Source organism: Calidris pugnax, unplaced genomic scaffold (assembly GCF_001431845.1).
Source record: "Calidris pugnax isolate Ruff unplaced genomic scaffold, ASM143184v1 scaffold61, whole genome shotgun sequence".
NCBI lineage: Eukaryota > Metazoa > Chordata > Aves > Charadriiformes > Scolopacidae > Calidris > Calidris pugnax.
This window is the reverse complement of record NW_015090945.1, coordinates 61368-73667: the sequence shown is the minus strand read 5'-3', so window position 1 is coordinate 73667 and position 12300 is coordinate 61368.

The window sequence follows — 12300 nt, the reverse complement described above, 5'->3', positions numbered from 1 at the left end:
CTGTGGGACCTGCTCTGGGTGACCCTGCTCTGGCAGGGGGTTGGACTGGGTGATCTCCAGAGGTCCCTTCCAACCTCATGTGATTCTGTGATTGTCATCACACCCTTTTTAGTATTTAACTAGCACTTCTTTCAATGGTAAAGAAGGATTGTCAGAAAAACATGTACTCTTTCTACATGGAAACAGCCATTCTGTGATTCTGTGATTCTGTGATTGTCATCACATCCTTTTCATTATTTAACTAGCACTTCTTTCTATGGTAAAGAAGGATTGTCAGAAAAACACGTACTCTTTCTGCATGGAAACGGCTTTGTTATTCTGGTGGAAAGCACAGCACCGCTACAATCTTCAAACACTAACTACATATTTTCGGAAGGAAAAAAATACAACCAATCAAAGGACTACAAGCTTCCATAATTTCTTCCTGTAAGAAACATGCACAACATTTGTTCAAACACTAACTACATATTTTCGGAAGGAAAAAAATACAACCAATCAAAGGACTACAAGCTTCCATAATTTCTTTCTGTAAGAAACATGCACAATGTTTGCCTTAATCAGTCAGGCCCTGTGTGAAACAAATAGGAGTATTGTTCCGTGTAGAAATTCTCCCAGCACTAAATCCGTCAGACTTAGGGCTTATTATTCACAGGTTCAGGTTTAACATGTCGTGAATCTCCTTATACTTCCTAACATTCTTGTTTCTGATCTCCTGTGATCAGGGCTGCTTATTAACGTGGCCTGTGGTGCACCACAGACACCATCCCAAACCTGCTGTTAAATCAATCACTGGGTGGCACCCAAGAGCCAGCTAAGAGATGTATTGAATTGCAGACACTCTCTAATACACATATTTTAACAATTTCCTCCGTCTTCAGTGAAATTATGCTAATATTTTAGTTGAGTTTCCTTAAGTCTGGAACTCAAATTAAGTCTGTCTGTTTCGTTTTTATGATAGTGCTTGAAATCACTTGCAGACAAGGGGTTGTTGGACCATGAGATTTATAGTGGCAATGCCACAAAGGTGAAACACATCCTGAGGAAGAGGAAAGCAATCTGTATAGCCAGTGTTTTCACTGCAGTAAAGTTTATAGCAGTATTAGGGGAATAGTTACAAATCAGTTTGATGGTGTTGATTTCATTGAGAATAAGTATATTTACACTTGCAAGCTTTCTCTTAATAATTTGCAGTATGTTTTACACAATGGGGTTAGCGAAGGTTGAATCGGAGCATATTTCGAGAGTGACAAAATCTGTTTTTCTTTTTCCCACCCATCCTTCTACTTTACTTCGCAAAAATGGCTTTATAACAGCTCCTAAGGGGCTGAGTCAAGGTTCAGCTATTTTACCCGGGCTCGCTGATGTTTCTGAAGATGCTGCAGAATCTTTTAAGTTCAGATGCTTTGGGTTGTGATGGAGACATGTGTGGGAAGTCAAACGCTCCCAGTGTATGAGTACCAAAAGCCATCCACTTCCTCCACTGGCTGTGTACCACCAATTAATTACCTGGAAGGCTGGGGTTAGAGTATATGATTTCCAACTATAAAGCTTTATAAACCATGCAGGTTGTAATAATTTTTCTTCCGTGCTGGCAACTGAACTGTTCACACCTCTTTGTGCCTCCGTAGTATGCGAAATTGTCACCTCCAGAATATCTCAAAATTCAGCCAGTTTGGGGGGAAATAAACAACCTTATAAGCCTAAATGTGTAACAGATAAGCAAGTGTACTTAGGGACAAGTGTATTAGGTAAGGACAATATGCCATCTCTCTTCTTAAGGTAATATTCCACTTCAGAGTTGATATTTCTTGAGGGACACTCGAGTCTGAAAATCCTTTCCTGAGAGGATGAAGGGCTAGAGGCAGCAAAACCAGAACCAGCAAAAAAGAGAAGACAAACAGACTCTCAGTGGGGTTTTGATGGTTATTCCCAGCAATGGCAAGAGAATCACAGAACTGTCAGTCAGAAGGGACCTCTGGAAATAATCTAGTCCAACTCCCCAGATTGTCAGAGTTGGAAGGGACCTCTAGAAATAATCTAGTCCAACTCTCCAATAAGGAAAAGAAGGGTACGTAATGGTGAATTAAGCACTGCAGCTGCATCCAGCTCCAAGGGGCAGGTGGAGAATACCTATTCCAGGGGCCAGGAAGCAGAGAAAAGGTCTATCAGACACCCATTTATATGATACCCAAGTATATTATCTAAAAATTATCAGGGAGTGGAGCAATAGGATGAGGGGGCAACAGATTTAAATTGAAAGAGGGGAGATTGAGATGAGATATGAGGAAGAAATTCTTTGCTGTGAGGGTGGTGAGACACTGGAAGAGGTTGCCCAGAGAAGCTGTGGCTGCCCCATCCCTGGAGGGGTTCAAGGCCAGGCTGGATGGGGCTTGGAGCAACCTGGTCTGGTGGGAGGTGTCCCTGCTCTTGGCAGGGGGTTGGAACTCAACCATCTTGAAGGTCCCTTCCAACCCAAACCATTCTATAATTCTAAAAATGCAACAGAGGTGGGAGATTGCGTGCCCTGAACCGTGATGAACATGAGCCCATTCTCTCTCTTTCTTTCCTCCCTCTAGAAATCTATCCAGAGCTGTTCTGCAGCAAAGCATTTTGCACTTTCAGCCCTTCAAAAAATGTGCTAAAGTTGGTGTTGTGTTGTCCCAGCACATTGTGTCCAAAGTCTGCCCTCGACGGAACCCTGAGCAGCACAGACCTTACACTCAGCTCTCCCCTTCGGTTTTCCCTCTGCTTCCCTCACATACACCCAATTTTTGCGTCTTTCCTTTTCTAACTAAAACAGGCTTTCAATTAATGTTTGCCTTTAGGATGGTGTACCCTCCACAGCGCAGAGCATGGCAGGGTCAGGGACCTCACTTCCTTCCTTCAACTAAGTAAGTGCAATTGTACCGGCCACACAAAGAGGACTGTCCTTCCTCCCTGCCTTTGTTCATCCACGCAAAAGACTCCTACAACCTGGCCCTGAAGTAGTAAGGAAAACTTTAGCTCTACAGCTGAAATTATGACAAACTCATCTTTGATGCTAATGAGAGCTCTGCTTTAAGATATAGCCATCATATACCTCACTTCTGTCCCCAAATAACGTATAACACAAAGTTAACATGCCTGCTCGTACATGCCCACCCATCGGGGTATATGAAATAGAGCATCAATAGCTTGAGAAATGAGAATTCTCTAGAGATAAAAAGGTTAAGTCTTTTCATATAACAAATTAAGCTCCTATATAATTCTTAAGCTTTTTTTATTTCCAGGGGTAGGAAAATGGTCTATTTTTGTCGATTAAAATACTTTAAGTTAAATCCTTGCAGTGATTTTCTTTATAATGAAAAAAATATTTTACTTTTATAGAGAGCAATGAATAGCTATGATAGTTACTATTTTCTCTCATTTTAAGGAACAATAGGTCTATTCAAGAAATGTGTTTTTGCTCTTTTTATTAAGTACTTTAAATTTTCTAGTTTCCAGTTTCCTTAGTATAATGTTTGCTCATTCCTTGAGTATGAAATTAATATAAATCACATATTCCAATCCCACAATTCGGGTTTTTTTTTTCCTCAGATAATCTTTTAACAGCAGAGCAATCATAATATAATGTCTTTATATTGAAGAGATTTCTTCCTGTCCCAGTTACAAAAAAATGATTCATAATAGCATGAAATATAATGTCAGCCCCTGCAATTTCCATGCCTCTGTCCAATGCACACCCAAGGCTGGTTTTCTGTTGGCTAAACTGGACTGAAACAAGAAAAACCTGGGATAGTTTGGCATATTGCAAAGAAGCCCTTTTTAGATTAGTGATATTTCAGTGTAAAGCTATAATTTGAGATCAATCTGAGGGACGACACAGTCTTGGAGACAAATTAACATTAGGGGTTTGGTAATATGAGGACTCATCCTTCAGATGCTTCACATGGGAATATAAATGCCACTTATCAAGGTATGTTAATACCTGACTTGCTCATTATGTAGACTTTGCAGATACGAGTTAAACACAAATGCATTTTTTCTACATCATTAACTTCATATCCTGTACTGCTGGATCCTCATTGTAACGAAGCAGATTTCTGCAGCTGAGAAACTGGCCTATTTCCCCCAAATACATACTTGCAATATGACAATGAGTGGTGAGGATATTCTTAATCTTGCACTGTGTTAATTTAGCTTTCCTTAACCACTGCCTGAATGTTACCAATAGTTTCCAAATTCTTCACTTGCAATGGCTGCTGTGATGGCTTAAGGAGATGGAAGTCAAATGGATAAAATGCAATGATTATTTTCTTGAAAACTGAGAAGAACATTAGAACCTGGCTTTAATGCAGTATAACAATTACTGAAGACAGTAGTTTTAATTATTTTGCTTGGGCTATGAGCTTTTAAGCACTGGAGCTTTGTTTCTTCCTTTGCTCACTGTTGAGGAGCTGCACGATGGAGGTGAGCTCCTTGGGGAGTCGGAGCACGCTGTGCCTCGCTGAGCAGCAGAGCAGGGAATCTGTCTGGAGAGGGCTCTTTCCCTTCAAACACCAGCTGCTTCTGTCCCGTGTGTTTGTTCCAATTCAGTCAGGATTAGTCACTGAAGGGGTTGCATCTTAGCATGGTAACTGAGGTCCAATGACATATACAAACACCTCTTTGAAAACTATTTGATCTTAACTAAAATCACTTGTTATCTCTATATTACACATCCTCTTTGACCTGATGACTTTCAGTCTACTCATTTTTTTTCTCCACTGCTTCCCTATCTTTCTTCTCCTTGTCTTCTTCCCTGTCTTCTGCTAATACCCTGAGTGGTTGAGGGAGCTGGGGGTGTCCAGCCTGGAGAAAAGGAGGCTGAGGGGAGACCTTGCTCTCTCCAACTCCCTGAAAGGAGGGGGTAGAGAGGTGGGGTTGGTCTCTTCTCCCAAGCAACAGGCCATGGGACAAGAAGAAATGGCCTCAAGTTGCCCCAGGTGAGGTTCAGATTGGAGATTAGGAATAATTTTTACATGGAAAGGGTTCTTAAGCCTTGGAATGGGCTGCCCAGGGCAGTGGTGGAGTCACCATTCCTGGCAGTATTTAAAAGATGGGTTGATTTAGTGTTTAGAGACATGGTTTAGTGATGGGTTTTAGTCAGTTGGACTCAATGATCTCAAAGATCCCTTCCAACCCAGCCAATTCTATGATTCTACCCCTGAAGAATCTTTTCATCTATCGCTTTTCTTCATCAGTAACTAGCTCATTTCTTCAATGAAGAAATCAAACCTGACCCACCTCTAACATCTACTTCTGTCATTTAGCTTACAGGTACCCTGCCGTCTGAGCAGATTTCCCAATGACCAAACCAAACTGCAACCACGTCCATAGTTCCAGCTGCCTTTTCACCACATTTAACTGAACTCTTAGACCTTCTCTTCAGTCCACCTCCGCTTTCATTCTGCACTAGATACAGCATTAGCTTTGATCTTTTCCTCTTTTAAGCAGGTGGACATTTATCTTACCTCATTTCTGTCTCTTTGAAGAGTCTGGCAAGGGCATAAGAGTCTTTCCTCCCTTAGAGAAGCCTAATCCATAAACTCACCAGCCATCTCCATGCTGAGAATTCACATATCCTTACATAACTTAACTGAAGCTGTAGGCTCTCTGCCATCTGCTACTATATACAGATCTAGCTCTGGGCCAGTTATATGGAAAAGTTCTAGGGCTACCACAACAGTTCCAATACCAGATTGCAAAATGTCTTATTTCCTACTAAGCCAAAATAACAGACCAGTAGTACCCAGTTAGTAGCAGCTAAAGAAAATATTGGCCCTTCTCTACCTGATTAAGCGTAGCTCAGAAATTCCTGCTCTGAAAGTCTGCCTCTCACCTTAGAGTCGCTTTTCGCTCAGTGCTCCTGCCTAGGCTGGAAGGGTTTTAAACCTCTGCTCCCAGACATCAAAATTCATTTTTGTTGATTTACATCACCTGTATGTACCCTAGCAAGCTAGGTTTTTTTCTGGGACTTTAAAAGGAACCACATGCTTCGTTTTATCTGCCGGTCAGGCTCAATAAAGTTAAGGGAAATAGTGCAATACCCTTTGAGTGCTGTGAAGACTACTGCTCCTTGACTTAAATTGCCATTTCTACTGGAGACTCTCTCTCAAGCTCATATCTAATCTACCTGCTTTATTTGGGTGGAAATTCTAATGGACTTTCCAATTTAGCCAGCCAGGCAAAAACTCATTCAAGCTCTCTCAATTCTCCTTTCTCTAGGTTTTACAAATAATCTTCAGTGCTATAATAGCTTTGGGGATACCTTGTTGTGATGATCTGCTTCGTTCATCCCTTTGAGTGCATAAGCTCCTCTATGGAGTCCTTCACTCCTATTTTATATACCAAACAAAAATTACTTACTTTCAAGGCCGCCATACCCTACTTCCAGGTTACTTATACACAGAATCACAGAATGATATGGGGTTGGAAGGGACTTCTGGAGATCATCTCCTCCAACCCCCTGCCAGAGCAGGTCCACCCAGAGCAGGTCCCACAGGAACGTGTCCAGGTGGGGTTGAATGTCTCCAGAGAAGGAGACTCCACCACCTCTCTGGGCAGCCTCTGCCAGGGCTCTGCCACCCTCACAGGAAAGAAGTTCCTCCTCGCATTTAGATGGAACTTCCTCTGTTCCAGTTTGTGCCCATTCCCTCTTGTCCTGTCCCTGGGCACCACTGAAAAAAGCCTGGCCCCATCCTCCTGACACCCACCCTTTCAGGATTTATAGGTGTTGATCAGATCCCCCCTCATTCTCCTTTTCTCCAGAAGACCTCTCCTTCACCACTAAATTGAGTCCCTTAGCACCATGCAATTGCGTCTCATCTGTTGGGGACATTTTGAAACAACGAATTCTGTGCTTTCTCACAGGAAGGGCAAAGTTTTCTCTCCTGCTCCTACAGAGGTATCTCAGAGTGGTTCCTCAAAGGTCGTCCTTGCTGGGATGGTTCCCAGAGTAAGATACGTGGCTGGACCTCACTCAGTGTTGTCTCACAGCTGGACTGTGAGCTCTCGGGGGCAGGAAGGAAGGTGAGGACTCTTCACATAGTGCGGTCATAGTTGGTCATTGTTCCTAATTGCTTTGATAAGACAAATAATTATTCATAATAACAGCTGCAGTAGTGGTAAAGAGTTACAGCTGTCTAATTTATCTAGCAGATTCAAGAAACAAGGGGTTTTCAGTAAGGCTTTTCCAGTTGTGGAATTTATCATTAGTCATCACATCATGAGTTTTTGTCTGGTCTGGCTGCACAACAAAACCATTTGATCTGCTGGGTTGGAGAGATCCAGACATGTTGATAGGATGGTTTTATACTCAGGTTGTTTGAAAATCAGTCTCATTTACATATTTTTATCTTAGAAGTTCAGAACATCCATAAATATCTCAACCTTGACTAGATCAGTCATATTGCACTTTAAAGGAAAATGGAAATGATTGAAAAGGAAAGAAAGCTTTTTTTTTTTTTACATTAAGATGCAATAAATGCTGTATATGATACCTCAAATGTTTCAGGAAAACTCAGATGGAAACCTTATAAAGTTTTAAAAATGTACACTGAAGAATAATGCACTAAATAGAAAGTCATACCAGTTTTGGATGCTGGCAGTCGATCTGTATTACTAGTTTTCCATTGCTAGTACAGACATTTCCATAATAACTTTTACATAAGAACATGAAAATGTTCTACATCAAAATACTAGATTATTATATAATATAGAGTTTTGAAGTTCACTTTGCGTCTCTTCTTAAAGAATGTAATGTTCTTTCCCTATCACTGGAACTTTTCATTTTATATTAAAACATAAATCTAAGTTGTTTTGTTTTTTTTTTTCCAATATGCTTGAAATGTGATGGTTTTGATGGGTCCTTAATATTCATGTAACCTGCTGGGGAAAAAAAAAGTCAGTGAAGTAGTTCAATGTCAGTGGGAAATTCCAGGGGGCAGGTAGCGCTCTCTTTCTCTTTTCTGACTGCCCACTTTTCAACCTTTTCCATCTCACTTTGCGTCTCTTCTTAAAGAATGTAATGTTCTTTCCCTATCACTGGAACTTTTCATTTTATATTAAAACATAAATCTAAGTTGTTTTGTTTTTTTTTTTCCAATATGCTTGAAATGTGATGGTTTTGATGGGTCCTTAATATTCATGTAACCTGCTGGGGAAAAAAAAAGTCAGTGAAGTAGTTCAATGTCAGTGGGAAATTCCAAGGGGCAGGTAGTGCTCTGTTTCTCTTTTCTGACTCCCCACTTTTCAACCTTTTCTATCACGTAAGAGAGCTCAGACCTGTCCCCGTAAGATCTTACCCCATGGTGGACACTGCAGATGGAGGTGGTGCTACAATGCCACATCTCTCTTGGAAGCCACCACCTCCCCTCACCCAGCCCTCCCACAGGCCCCAGATCTCCTCATTGCATGGGGGAACAATTTGAACCAGTGATTCTCCACAATTATTAGGAACAAGTTTCACATGGAAAGGGTTATTAAGCATTGGAACAGGCTGCCCAGGGAAGCGGTAGAGTCACCATCCCTGGAGTAGTTTAAAAGATGGGTAGACATAGTGCTTACAGACATGGTTTAGTGATGGTTTTTATCAGTGTTGGGTTGATGGTTGGACTCAATGATCTGAAGGTCTCTTCCAACCCAGGCAATTCTATGATTCTATGATGACTCTGATTCTAATTTCATTTGTGGAAGAAATTAAGAAAAAAAATATCCAAGCTGTGAGTTCTGATATTTTATTTTTTTTTTCTCAAAAAACATGGAGTAAAAGCCACAGGCTAAGTTTATCTATAAGCTATCACCTCAATATACTCAACACCTCAATACTTCCAAACCTACCACTCTTTTCAACTCCAAGGAAATATGAATTATGCTTTTGTCGGAGCTAACTTGTCACCTGCTCCGTGCATCCTCTAGGAACTTGCTATGCAACAAGCCCAGGAAAGCAACTGTGACTGGTGTTTGCACTGGCTGAGCAGATTGATTTAGGGCTACGAAGATGAGGAAGGGACTGGAACATCTCTCTGATGAAGAAATGCTGAGGAACGTAGGAATTTTTAGTCTGGAGAAGACTCAAGGAGGATCTGATCGACACCTATAAGTACATAAAGGGTGGGTGTCAGGAGGATGGGGCCAGGCTTTTTTCAGTGGTGCCCATGGGCAGGACAAGAGCTAATGGGCACAAACTGGAACAGAGAAAGTTCCATCTAAACATGAGGAGGAACTCATTTTTTTGAGTTCGGGAAGTTCCATCTAAACATGAGGAGGAAGTCATGTTTTTGAGTCCAATGTGCTCTAGGCAATCCTGCTTTAGCAGGGAGTTGGACTAGATGATCTCTAAGTGTCCCTTCCAAGTCCAACAATTCTGTGATTCCATGATTCTGTGATTCCTGTGAGGGTGGCAGAGCCCTGGAAGAGGCTGCCCAGAGAGGTGATGGAGTCTTCTTCTCTGGAGACATTCAAACCCCGCCTGGACACGTTCCTCTGCAACCTGCTCTGGGTGACCCTGCTCTGGCAGGGCGTTGGAGGAGATGATCTCCAGAGGTCCCTTCCAACCCCATATCATTCTGTGATTCTGTGATTTAGCCTCCTCCAGCCGTTGCATCTGTTGTTGTGGACAAGAGCATCTGTCATGGTCCATTTGGGTCTCTCAAATTTACAGGATGATGTATTCTGTGAATACAAAATACTGAGTACACACGTTGTGAACAAATAGTTTCCTATTGTTTAGGCAGAAGGCTGCTGCCTGACATGCTTTGAGTCAGTATGTTCTGTTTTGTATTGCATTTCTGCTCATTTGGGATGTAAGCAGCAGTTTGAATAGTAACAATTAAAGCAACAAAATGATGAAAAATATTATCCACTTTAGATCTACTTAAACTTGTCACATTCAGTAAACATAGTATAGAAAGAACAGCTAGGAAATGTAAATGGCTCTGCAGTAAATTTATATTAGTCCAAACAGCTATTTCAAATGAGGTCAGCAGGGTGCATTTTCCATTTAAGAGAGTCATCCAGACTTAACAGAAGGCACTATACACATATTGGATCCTTCAAAGAACAAAACATAGTTGGCAGGCAATTTAAACAAATACCAGGTCATCAGTTAGTCCTTATAACTGCGCAGCAGATATTTATTGTAAACTGGGGATCGCTCTAGTACACGTTGTTTATACCTTATTTGATATTAGTGTTTTTAATATCCAAGTAGCATTGGAACACAGACTGAAGGGTGCATGTAGCATTTATCTACGTAAGCATCTGTGTCAATTTTTGGACTAGGGGATACACCACCACTTCAATTCTGCTGTGAGCAGTGGGTGGTCAAACAAAAGGCTCGGTGCTATTAATGCATTTAAAATTAAACCGCGACTAACCATCGCTAATAAATATGCAAACTCAAGATGCCCTCGCACTGGTGTAAGTTTGGAGTAGCTCCACTGGTTTAAATGCACAGCTCAAATTTACACTGCCAGAAAGGGAAGCCAAATTCTATGATTCTATGGATATGGTCCTGTTCCTACCTTAAGTAAAAGAAGAATCTGTTGTGTAACTTCTCCCCATCACAAAGCAGTCTCAAATGGTACCTTCTGCCCTCCTAAAAAAATTAAAACTCTCATAGCTGGACCATATGCTGCCACTGCCCCCTCCTCTACAGCTTCAGAGGGCTGCGGGCAGTAAGAATAACTTCATTAAGCAATGCAAAGTGGAATTAAAAACTGGAGAAGCGAGCAGAGGTCATCACCTCTGCATTTAAAATTAAACCGCGACTAACCATCGCTAATAAATATGCAAACTCAAGATGCCCTCGCACTGGTGTAAGTTTGGAGTAGCTCCACTGGTTTAAATGCACAGCTCAAATTTACACTGCCAGAAAGGGAAGCCAAATTCTATGATTCTATGGATATGGTCCTGTTCCTACCTTAAGTAAAAGAAGAATCTGTTGTGTAACTTCTCCCCATCACAAAGCAGTCTCAAATGGTACCTTCTGCCCTCCTAAAAAAATTAAAACTCTCATAGCTGGACCATATGCTGCCACTGCCCCCTCCTCTACAGCTTCAGAGGGCTGCGGGCAGTAAGAATAACTTCATTAAGCAATGCAAAGTGGAATTAAAAACTGGAGAAGCGAGCAGAGGTCATCACCTCTGACATGGAAGGGTAGAGGAACAGGAGCCAAATGGAAGGAAGAAGAAATGCCAGGAAGAAGAAATGCAATGTTTGGGTGTGAGGATGTGTGTTCCTCTCTGTCTAACACCCACACAATGTGAGTATTGGGGAGAAGAAGTTTGGGTGAAGGGTGCTGCAGGGACACAGGAGAGGCTGGGGAACGGTGTGGCTACATCCTGAGGCTGGATGCTGGAGTTTCCAGACTCTGGACACCCGAAGAATATCTCACCGTGCAGGAATGTAAGGAATTTTAGTGCATACAGCTCAGTAGCTCACGGAAGCACCTTCACAAGTTGTCCTCTGGGGCTCTGCAGACATTCCCTCTGTGGGAGCAGCTGCAACCCAATTGCTGCCTCTTCTCTATCTTCCTACAGCTTTTATATTTGGAGAGTTGTCTCGCTGTGTTTAACCCCATCTTGCATTAAGCAGAGGAGTGAGAAGTGATGTGAATTGTGCTTCCACAGGAATTCCCACAGTGAGGGAGCGGTCACTGCTGCATAGCTGTCTTTTCATGCTTTGTTAACAGATATTTATATTCCATAAATACCATCTCATACTCTGCCCCTGCCCTACAATGCCACCACTTTACTGGGAAACCTAAAGCCCCATAGGTCCTTTAACTCCCTTTTTACTCTGAATCCAAAGTAAATAGCATTGCGTTGAGAAAGATTGTTTGAAAGATTAGGTTACTCAATTAGAGGGATTTATTCTACCTTACCAACTTCCTCATAAACATTTTCATTTGAATTTTCAAGGACAGGAGTCCATTCTCATAACAGGCATGGGCCAGGCTCCACATACCATCTGACATTTCTTTATGTGGCCCGTCTTAATCAAAATTGAAAGCTTCTTTTGTCACATCAAGTGTTAGCATCGGCACGGATGTAGGTCATCATGGAAAGCTCAGAAAACCTACACCTCTATCTACACATTCAGACATCAGCCAGGGCTCCACTAATGACATGCTCTACACGAATGGGAAGAGTAGATGCTGCTTATCCAGTGAGGTAATAGATAAGTGTTGCTGCTCAGAGGCTGAGACACAAATATTGTCTGGAAAACAGTGACACGAGCATCATAGAATCATAGAGTTTTCTAGGTTGGAAGAGATCT